This window comes from Ictidomys tridecemlineatus, chromosome 6 (genome assembly GCF_052094955.1).
Source record: "Ictidomys tridecemlineatus isolate mIctTri1 chromosome 6, mIctTri1.hap1, whole genome shotgun sequence".
Lineage (NCBI taxonomy): Eukaryota > Metazoa > Chordata > Mammalia > Rodentia > Sciuridae > Ictidomys > Ictidomys tridecemlineatus.
The window spans coordinates 200,049,045-200,057,094 of record NC_135482.1 but is presented as its reverse complement, the minus strand read 5'-3'; the positions used below and the strand labels follow the sequence as shown (position 1 = coordinate 200,057,094).

The window sequence follows — 8,050 nt, the reverse complement described above, 5'->3', positions numbered from 1 at the left end:
AGTCCCCCAGGAATCAGACATGGAGCCGGTGCTGTGAGCCAGAGCTCCAGCCACCAGGGCCCCTCCCTACCACCAGGCCTCACTGTGCCCACTGTTCCATCACAGTCATTTCCAACCTCTCTGTTCTGCAGAATCTCTCTAGCTTCAATGCAAGCAGGGTCTGACAGCTGTCTCAAGCAATCCCAGGAACACAAAGAACCATGAAACACCCACAGGACCCTCTTCTTTCTTTCTCCCCCCTCCCTAGACTCCACTGAGCTTCATCCCAGCCCAACACAGGTATAGACTTGAAGACATTCAGAGAAGCCATGCTGACTGGCACATCCACCTTCTCACGTCCCCTGGTGACAGCTCTTTACTCTGTGGTCCCTATAGGCCTGAGAACATGCAGCAAGCAGAATGGGGCCAGCAACCCCTGGAGTGGGAGAAGCAGGGGTTCAGATCAGGAACATGATGTCAGTTGTAGGGTGGGATGGATCAGTAGAACATGGAGCTAGGAAGTGACTCCCCTGGGGACTGGGCCTGGCAACTGCCCCCAGGCAGCATTCCCAAACAGCCTCCACATCTGCACCCAGTGAATGCAAGAGGTACCACTACCTCTCACAAGGCACAGTCGGCTTTTCGTCCCCTCTGCACATGGGGTTCAATGAGGAGGGAACCCATGGGCGTTTCTGTCCTGAGATGCTTCAGTCCTCAGGGGAAGATCAGGCACTTTAGAAAACAACGTGCAGCTGGAGTTTGGAGGCTCCTAACGGGTGGCGCGTGAAAACTGTATTTCATGGAGGTAACAGTCATGCCGGGCCACCTAGATACAAGCACTGGGGTGGCAGTGGCGCTCCAGACCCACCCCCCCCCCCCCCCCCCCCCCCCCCCCCCCCCCCCCCGCGCTGAGTCTCCTCTTGGGTCTGCCACAGCCTGCCCTAGTGCTGGGCACTGCCTGCCTTGCTCCTGTGATCCTGATCAGCTTTCTGCCAGGCACAGGGGGAGGCCTGCCGGGCTGCCACTCTGCTGCCTTCAGAGAGGAGCGGGCTTGGCCAGCAGCCCTGCTGGACTGTTGTGGAGTCATGTGACAGTTGCTATGGTGCCTAGGCAGGGAAGAGTCCTGGAGAGCCTGTGGAGAGCGCTAGACAAAGGACCCGTAACAAAGAAGTCACAACCTCCTCCCACACCATGGGCCACGGCTTCCAGATCATCAATAGCTTCGTGAGCTGCTGGGTCCCAGCTACCAAGGAAGAAGAGGTGAAGGAAGGGGAGGAAGAGCCTCTGCTCATCTCCCCTGCCCAGTGTCCTCCTTGGTGCCTGCTGCCTGCCTCCTCCTCTTCCCTCCCCACCTCTTGCCCCTTCTCCCCTCCTCCTCCTCCTGCTCGTTCCCCCTGCTGTTCCCTCCTCCTCTCCCTCCCCCTCCTCCTCCTTTCTCCCTCCTCCCTCCCTCCCTGCAGTCCTCTCCCCTTTTAACTCCTGCCTTCCTTTAGGCTCTCCTCATCCCTGGCTGTCCAATCCTTGAATCGTGTCTTTTTGTTTTTTTAACTAGACAGCTCCAAAATATTTTAAATCGTTGCTTAGGTAGCAGATTTCCATTAAATATTTTTCAATTGGTTCTGGGATCAGTCATGGAAAGTTGTAGTCATTCAAAGCTCTCCCCCTCAACTGCTTCATCCGGCCAAAATAAGCTTCTTGTGAGACAGAGAGCAAGAATGTCCAGGGCCAGCGGCTGGTGGTCCATCCGTGACCCTACAGACAGGATTTTGCATATACCCTGATTAGAGAATTGGGTAAGGTGGAATGGGATTCAGATGTTGCACTTTCATACCCAAGGCTGTGGTCAGATTAAGGATGGGAGGCCTCGTTCACTTTTGTATGAACTAAGACTAGGATGGGTGTTTTATCAGGAATGCTCCTCATTTCACGCGAACCACTGGCTGTGAGCCAGGGCTGACTGATGGAGGGGTAGGGGTGCAGGGCAGCCGCCCTGTGGGGTGCATGGGGTGGACAGTCTGTTACAAAAGTTTTCTGAGATTTGAAAGGTGATTTATTTTAATCCAGAATTGTTGACAAGTATTGAAACTGGGCCTGAACGGTAGGACATGAATGTGAGAATTAATCCTAAAAATACATCCTGTACCTTAAGACACAAGGCTTAATTAAGATTTCCTGTCTGAGAAAATCTGCATGTCATATTCAGAAGCATTCCATTATAATTAGTTTCCTTGACCTGCTGTTGGTGAGAAACAGAGAAGCGCAGTGACCAGGAGATGCCCGGTAGACACCAGCCTGGTGGCCCAGGATTGGATCAGATGGGGGCTTGCTCCTGGACCTCCAGCCTCCTGCCTCAGCCTCACAGCAGAGAGGGTTCGCGTATGCTCTGTGAGATCTTCTGAGGTGGAGACTGTCCTGCCCCCAGGTGCTCGCTAACTCAGGACCAATGGACGGACCGACCTTTAAGAGTCTTTCTGCCTTCCTCACGTTCATACATACGCACTGCTCTGCTCAGAGACGTGAGAACTTCCTCCCTCCCACCTGGCCTCAGGAATTCCTCCATCCACTCTTCACAGACACCCACACTGCTCACAATGCTGCTCTCCAGGGCCTGATGGTGGCCTGGAAAAATCAGAAGTGCAGAAGCCCTGGCCCAGCACCCCCAGGCGCAGACAAGGCAGTTCTCAAGCAGCTGCTGCAGTCCCTCCTGCCAGGCAGACCCCAAGGCTGAGGGAGACAGAGAGGCCTGGAGCCTTCCTCATACCTGGGAAGCTGCGCAGGCTGTAACTCAGTGCCCAGTGTGAGGCTGGCTCCCAACAGCACACTTGTGTGCCAGGGTCCAATCCCTGATCCACTTTGCATTTTATGGCCTTTTATATTGTGAGAGACAGAATATCCAGTGGTCCATTTTCAAAACACAGTATTTAGCATTCAATGTAAAGTGACTTGGGATTTAGGAAGGGGGCACAGCAGGTTGGAAATTTACAAGCACGTAACATGGGAGTGTGAAATATTCGGAGCCCACTGACAGACATAAGGGGAGAAGGAAGGGCCCCTCTGGCCAACGAGATAAACTGTGTAGGTGCAAAAGGCACTCAGTCCAAGGGACTTCCCCACCACAAGAGAAAAAAGGGAGGCAGAGGCAGCTAAAGACATATTTCCTTAAATAACCCCGTGGGAGACAGTAAAACCTAGGCATTGTACACCCAAAGTACTCAGCCAAACCCTGGATGTGCCCAATCTGGGGGTCCCTGATCACTAGGCACCCAGTCTTGCAAGACCCTGGCTCCTTGCTGTTTCTGTGGCTCTCAGTCCATTTTGGGGGCTTGGAGAGGGCCCCTCCTCCCTGAGCCCAGAGAATTCAGATAATGCTGAGCCACCAGCCTCCTTCACTAACAGACCTTCTCCTGCAGCAAGGGGCCTTGGCTTCTGGACCCACCACTCCTTCCTGGGCTCATGTGGCCAGGGGGTCTTCTGGGGCTCAGTACCCTGTTTCCATGGTGTCTGCAGAGGGTGTCCCAGGGTGTGTGCAGAGCTCCTGGCCTGCGAGAGGGAGCACTTGGGTAGGAGGCCCTGACACAGCCCGAGCTGCCTTCCTTCCTCTGCCAGACCAGTCGAGGGGGATTCAAGGCTTGAATTTCCAGTTCTCTTTTGCTGGGACGGGACCCCCCTAAGTAGCTGGACCCACCGGAGCTCACCTGCAGAGAGGCTGCAGCTGGACCCCTCGTCAGGACAGGGCCTGGCTCCCCATCCTGACCGGCTCATTCTCTACCCTCCCTTCTCTCCCTCTCCCCTCTCCCTCCCTATGTGATTCTGAGCCCAGAGCTGTGCACAGTGAGCTCTTCAGCAGCCCCAATGGGGCACAGGGCTCTGGAGCCTTCCCTATTGCCCTGTTAGTGGGATGCAGCTGTACAGCAATACCCACGTCTGGCACAGTCCCCAGAGCAGTGCAGGGGACTTCTGGCAACATACCCTTCCCTCAGAGAAAGGAGAAAATGCAACTCAAAACTCACCCTTTGTCCACTTGACAAGGAAAGCGAAATGCAGGCTTGAGGCTGGCGGGGGACAATGTTCATCTGCCTTGGCCTCCTGCAAGGGTGCTCATCCCAAACGGGCGATTGCAGGGACGGTGCTGTGCCCCAGATGCTTCCGTGTCCCAGGATGGTGTTATGTCCCAGGTGGGGGCTGTCATCTGGAATAGTTCCTTGTCCCGGGGGGCTTGTCATGGGGGCAATTCTGTGTCCCAGGGGGGGCTGTCACTGGGTGACACCAGCCCTCTAGCTGTGGGCTCCACAGTTCCCTGCTCTGCTGCACAAGCTTCCTGACTCCCTCTGGACCCGCTCCCATCTTAGTCCTGACCTCTGACCTTCGTGGAGACCCTGCCAGTGAGGATTTCCCAACATTTCCTTGTTTCTTTGCCAAATCCAGAGTTTCCCGTTCCTTCTCCTTACTTCTGTCCAAGCCTGTGCTCTCCAAACCCACTCCTGACACACTGGCCCCTCTCCAGGAAAAATGTGCAGGCTGACCACAGGCTGAGGAAGGTTGGCCAGAGCCAGTGCAGGGCCCAAGGCTGAGCACCTTCTCTACCGCCAGGTCCCCGAGTTGTCACGGAATACGCAAGATAGGAGGCTGGGGAGTGGGTCTCACATGTTCCACCTGCCAGGGCAACTCTTCTGGAACACACTGAGTACACTGGTGTTGTGCACAGTTAGAGAAAATGTCCAGAGCCCACAAAGCCTGAAGAATTGGCTGTCACACAGATGCCATGCTGAGGCATGCGGCACTTGCCTGTGAATACAGGGAAGTAATCTGCTTGTAAAATCTACTTTTTAAAAGGTGCTGCTTCAATTCAAAATAGCTAAACTATGGAACCAACCTGGGTGCCCTTCAACAGATGAATGGATAAAGAAAATGTGGTACATATACACAATGGAATATTACTCAGCCTTAAAGAAGAATGAAATTATGGCATTTGCTGGTAAATGATTGGAGCTGGAATATCATGCTAAGCCAAATAAGCCAATTCCAAAGAACCAAAGGCTGAATGTTTTCTCTGATATGATTTCTCTGATATGCAGATGCTAATCTAGGGAAGAACAGAGTTACTTTGGATTAAACAGAGGGGAGTGAAGGAAGAGGAGGGGTTTTGGGCAGGAAGGACAGCAGAATGAATTGGACATTATTACCCTAAGTGATGTATGACTGCAGGACCAGTGTGATCCTACATCATGTACAACCAGAAGGATGAGAAGTCATACTCCACTTATGTAGGATGTGTTAAAGTGCATTTCACTGTTGTGCAGAACTAATTAGAACAAATTTTTTAAATGAGAAAAAAAACAAGTGCTGCTGACTGAGAAGAACCTGTGGAGACGCAGGGCGCTAGGGCTGAACGTGCTGGCTTCTCCTGTCCTGAGAGGCTCCACCAGGTGACGCTCAAGAGCAGCACACAGTGTACTGGGACCTGGGGTCCTGTGTCTTGCTCCTATGTTGGAGGATGTTGGGAATGCTACATTGGGTCTTCAGCCTGTCAGGCACAGCCTGAGTGACAACTGTGGCATGGAGCTGGCGCTGGGAACCCCAAGCACCTGCCTGGCCTCCCCCATCCAGCCCTGGATCAGAAGAAAATGAGAATGAGGTGCAGCCTGCAGCAGAGACTGGGAAGAGGGCCTGGGCAGGGGAGGGACACTGACTTCTGAAGTGAGCAGGTCGCCGTTGGCCAAGGCAACCAGACAGCGAGGTGTCAGAGGTCCGCAGTAGAGGCCTGGGAGTCAAGCTGTGGATCCCAGAGAGCTCGGAGCTGGGTGTGGGGTAGAGACTCCTATTGCCAGTTAACAGCCCCTGGGGGCAGCCCTGACGCTACCCCACTCCAAGCAGGTCCCAGGGGACAGACACAGGGGCTGCCATCCAAAGACTTCACAGTGACCACCAGGTCAGGCCACAGCTCCCAGCAGCAGCCTGGGACCCCAGAGTGACAGCTTCATTCTAGCTTGGCTTGAGGTCTGGCGGAGGGGGGTGGTCTGTCTGCCTATGGCCAAGCCTTCATCTGTCCACCCTAAATCACACAGCAGCACACCCTGCCTCTGGACCCCATTTTCTTTCCACTCAGGAGAAGTCCACAGGGAAACCATGGCAGCTCCTTGGGATGGACTCTGAAACACAGAGTGTCCAGGTCCCCTGTTGCAGGGGACAGACGAGGCAAAACACCAAATATGAAGAGGAAGCAGGTTTATTTGGCTGCAGCCAGGTTCAGAGAGCAGAGCTTTCGCTGAATCAATCAATCCCCTGAACCCCGAGTTCAGGCAGTTGCAGAGTTTTATACCCAGCATGTCAGGGGAGGGGCTCAGAAGTAAGTTCACACAAAAGCAGCTTTTTCTTTTCACCGTTCTGGGCAAGTTAACCCTTCAAGCACAGTGCCTGAGAAGGGGAGAGCTTCTTCTCCCCTTCCTTTCCTCCCCTGCCAGCTGTTACCATGGAGCCCAATGGGTAACTTCTCTTATCTTAGAAATGTAGACATCTCTGTGAAGCCCAGCTCAAGGCCAGAGGCCTTGCTAAAGGATTTGTGTGTTTTTTTTTTTTAATCACACTCTGCACTTGCAGACACACTTCTAGAAACTACTATACTGGATACATGTTTGTGAAAAACAAGTAAAGGGGCCTTCAGCACCTGGAGTGCTGGTCTCTTCCAGGCCAGTGGCCAAGTGAAATGGAGCAACAGGAAAATAGTTTGATCACACTGAACTCTTTTGTAGAGACTCTTTTGCTGATAGTCCTAAAATCAACTGTGGTGAAGATTTCTGGAGAAGCTTAGTAAGATTTTCTGTGGAGAAGGGGGGCCACTACATCCAAGGCTTTCAGAAGTATTAGAAATTCCTCTCGTTGCAGGGATTCAAACACATGTTCTGAAGCGGCTCGGTGAGGCAGACTTCACTTCTGCCCGTGGGTGCACCACGGAACCTGGTGAGCAGGCAGCCTGGGCGGCATCCTGCTTTGATCCCAGGACAGCACTGCTCCTGCCCTGCTAGGAGGAGCTCAGGGTCAGTATCACTGGATAATGCGGAAACTGGGGCGGGGAGAGGGAAGAGCTGGAGGTGAAATGGGCAGGATTGGATCTTGCCTCCCAATTAAGGCTATTTTGAAAATGGACCGCCAACTTTGTGTTCCTCACAGAAGCAAATAGCAGAATACAGACGGGTCCACGAAGATGGAGCTGACCCTAGAGGAAAGAGTAGAGGTAGGAGACAACCGTCAGCAAGGCAGGGCTGGGGCTGCAGCTCAGTCGTAGCGTGCTCGCCTAGCCCACGTGAGGCACTGGGTTCGATCCCCAGCACCACCTAAAAATAAAATAAAGATATTGTTTCCACCTAAAACTAAATATTAAAAAAAAGCACCTTTGTCTTCAGCATCTAAAGTGCAGGTGCAGGGCTGGGGATGTGGCTCAAGCGGTAGCGCGCTCACCTGGCCTGCATGTGGCCCGGGTTCGATCCTCAGCACCACATACAAACAAAGATGTTGTGTCCGCCAAGAACTAAAAAATTAAAATTGAAATTCTCTTCTCTCTCTCTCTCTCTTTAAAACAAATAAATAAAAAATAAGTAAATGAAGTGCAGGTGCAGGCCTGGGCAAAGTGGTGCACGCCTATAATCCCAGTGGTCTGGGAGGCTGAGGCAAGAGGATCATGGGTTCAAAGCCAGCTTCAGCAATGGCAAGGCACTAAGCAACTCAGTGAGACAAAAAAAAATTATATCTACGTACATACTTGTGCACTGGTGATGTGGCTTGGTGGTCTAGTGCCCCTGAGTTCAGTCCCCAGAACCCAGGTAACAGGAGAGGCCCTGGAAACAGGATCGCTGAGCTCAAAGCTCCACCGAGAAGGTCAGGGTCAAAGGAGCCTTTCAGAACACATCTGACAAGAGAGAGGGAGAAGCCTGCAGCAGGAGAGACCGGGTCGGTGGTAGCAGAAGAGCTGAATGCCGACTGACGGGGTTCAGAGGACAGATAGGAGTGAGCCACTCAAACACAACAGGAGACTTTTCCGGAGCAGAAAGATGCAACTCATAGACTACAGCCCAGA

General features: G+C 53.0%; 1 protein-coding gene across 1 annotated transcript in view; it reads left to right on the top strand.

Moving 5' to 3' along the window:
• Nucleotides 1-6,868: 6,868 nt before the first annotated feature.
• Rasa3 (RAS p21 protein activator 3) overlaps nucleotides 6,869-8,050 on the top strand; it is a 117,792-nt gene continuing 116,610 nt past the window's right edge. The window contains exons 1-2 of the mRNA XM_078016383.1: nucleotides 6,869-7,013; nucleotides 7,147-7,210. The gene's annotated coding sequence lies outside the window, so the exon portion shown is untranslated. The remainder of the gene's footprint in view (nucleotides 7,014-7,146; nucleotides 7,211-8,050) is intronic.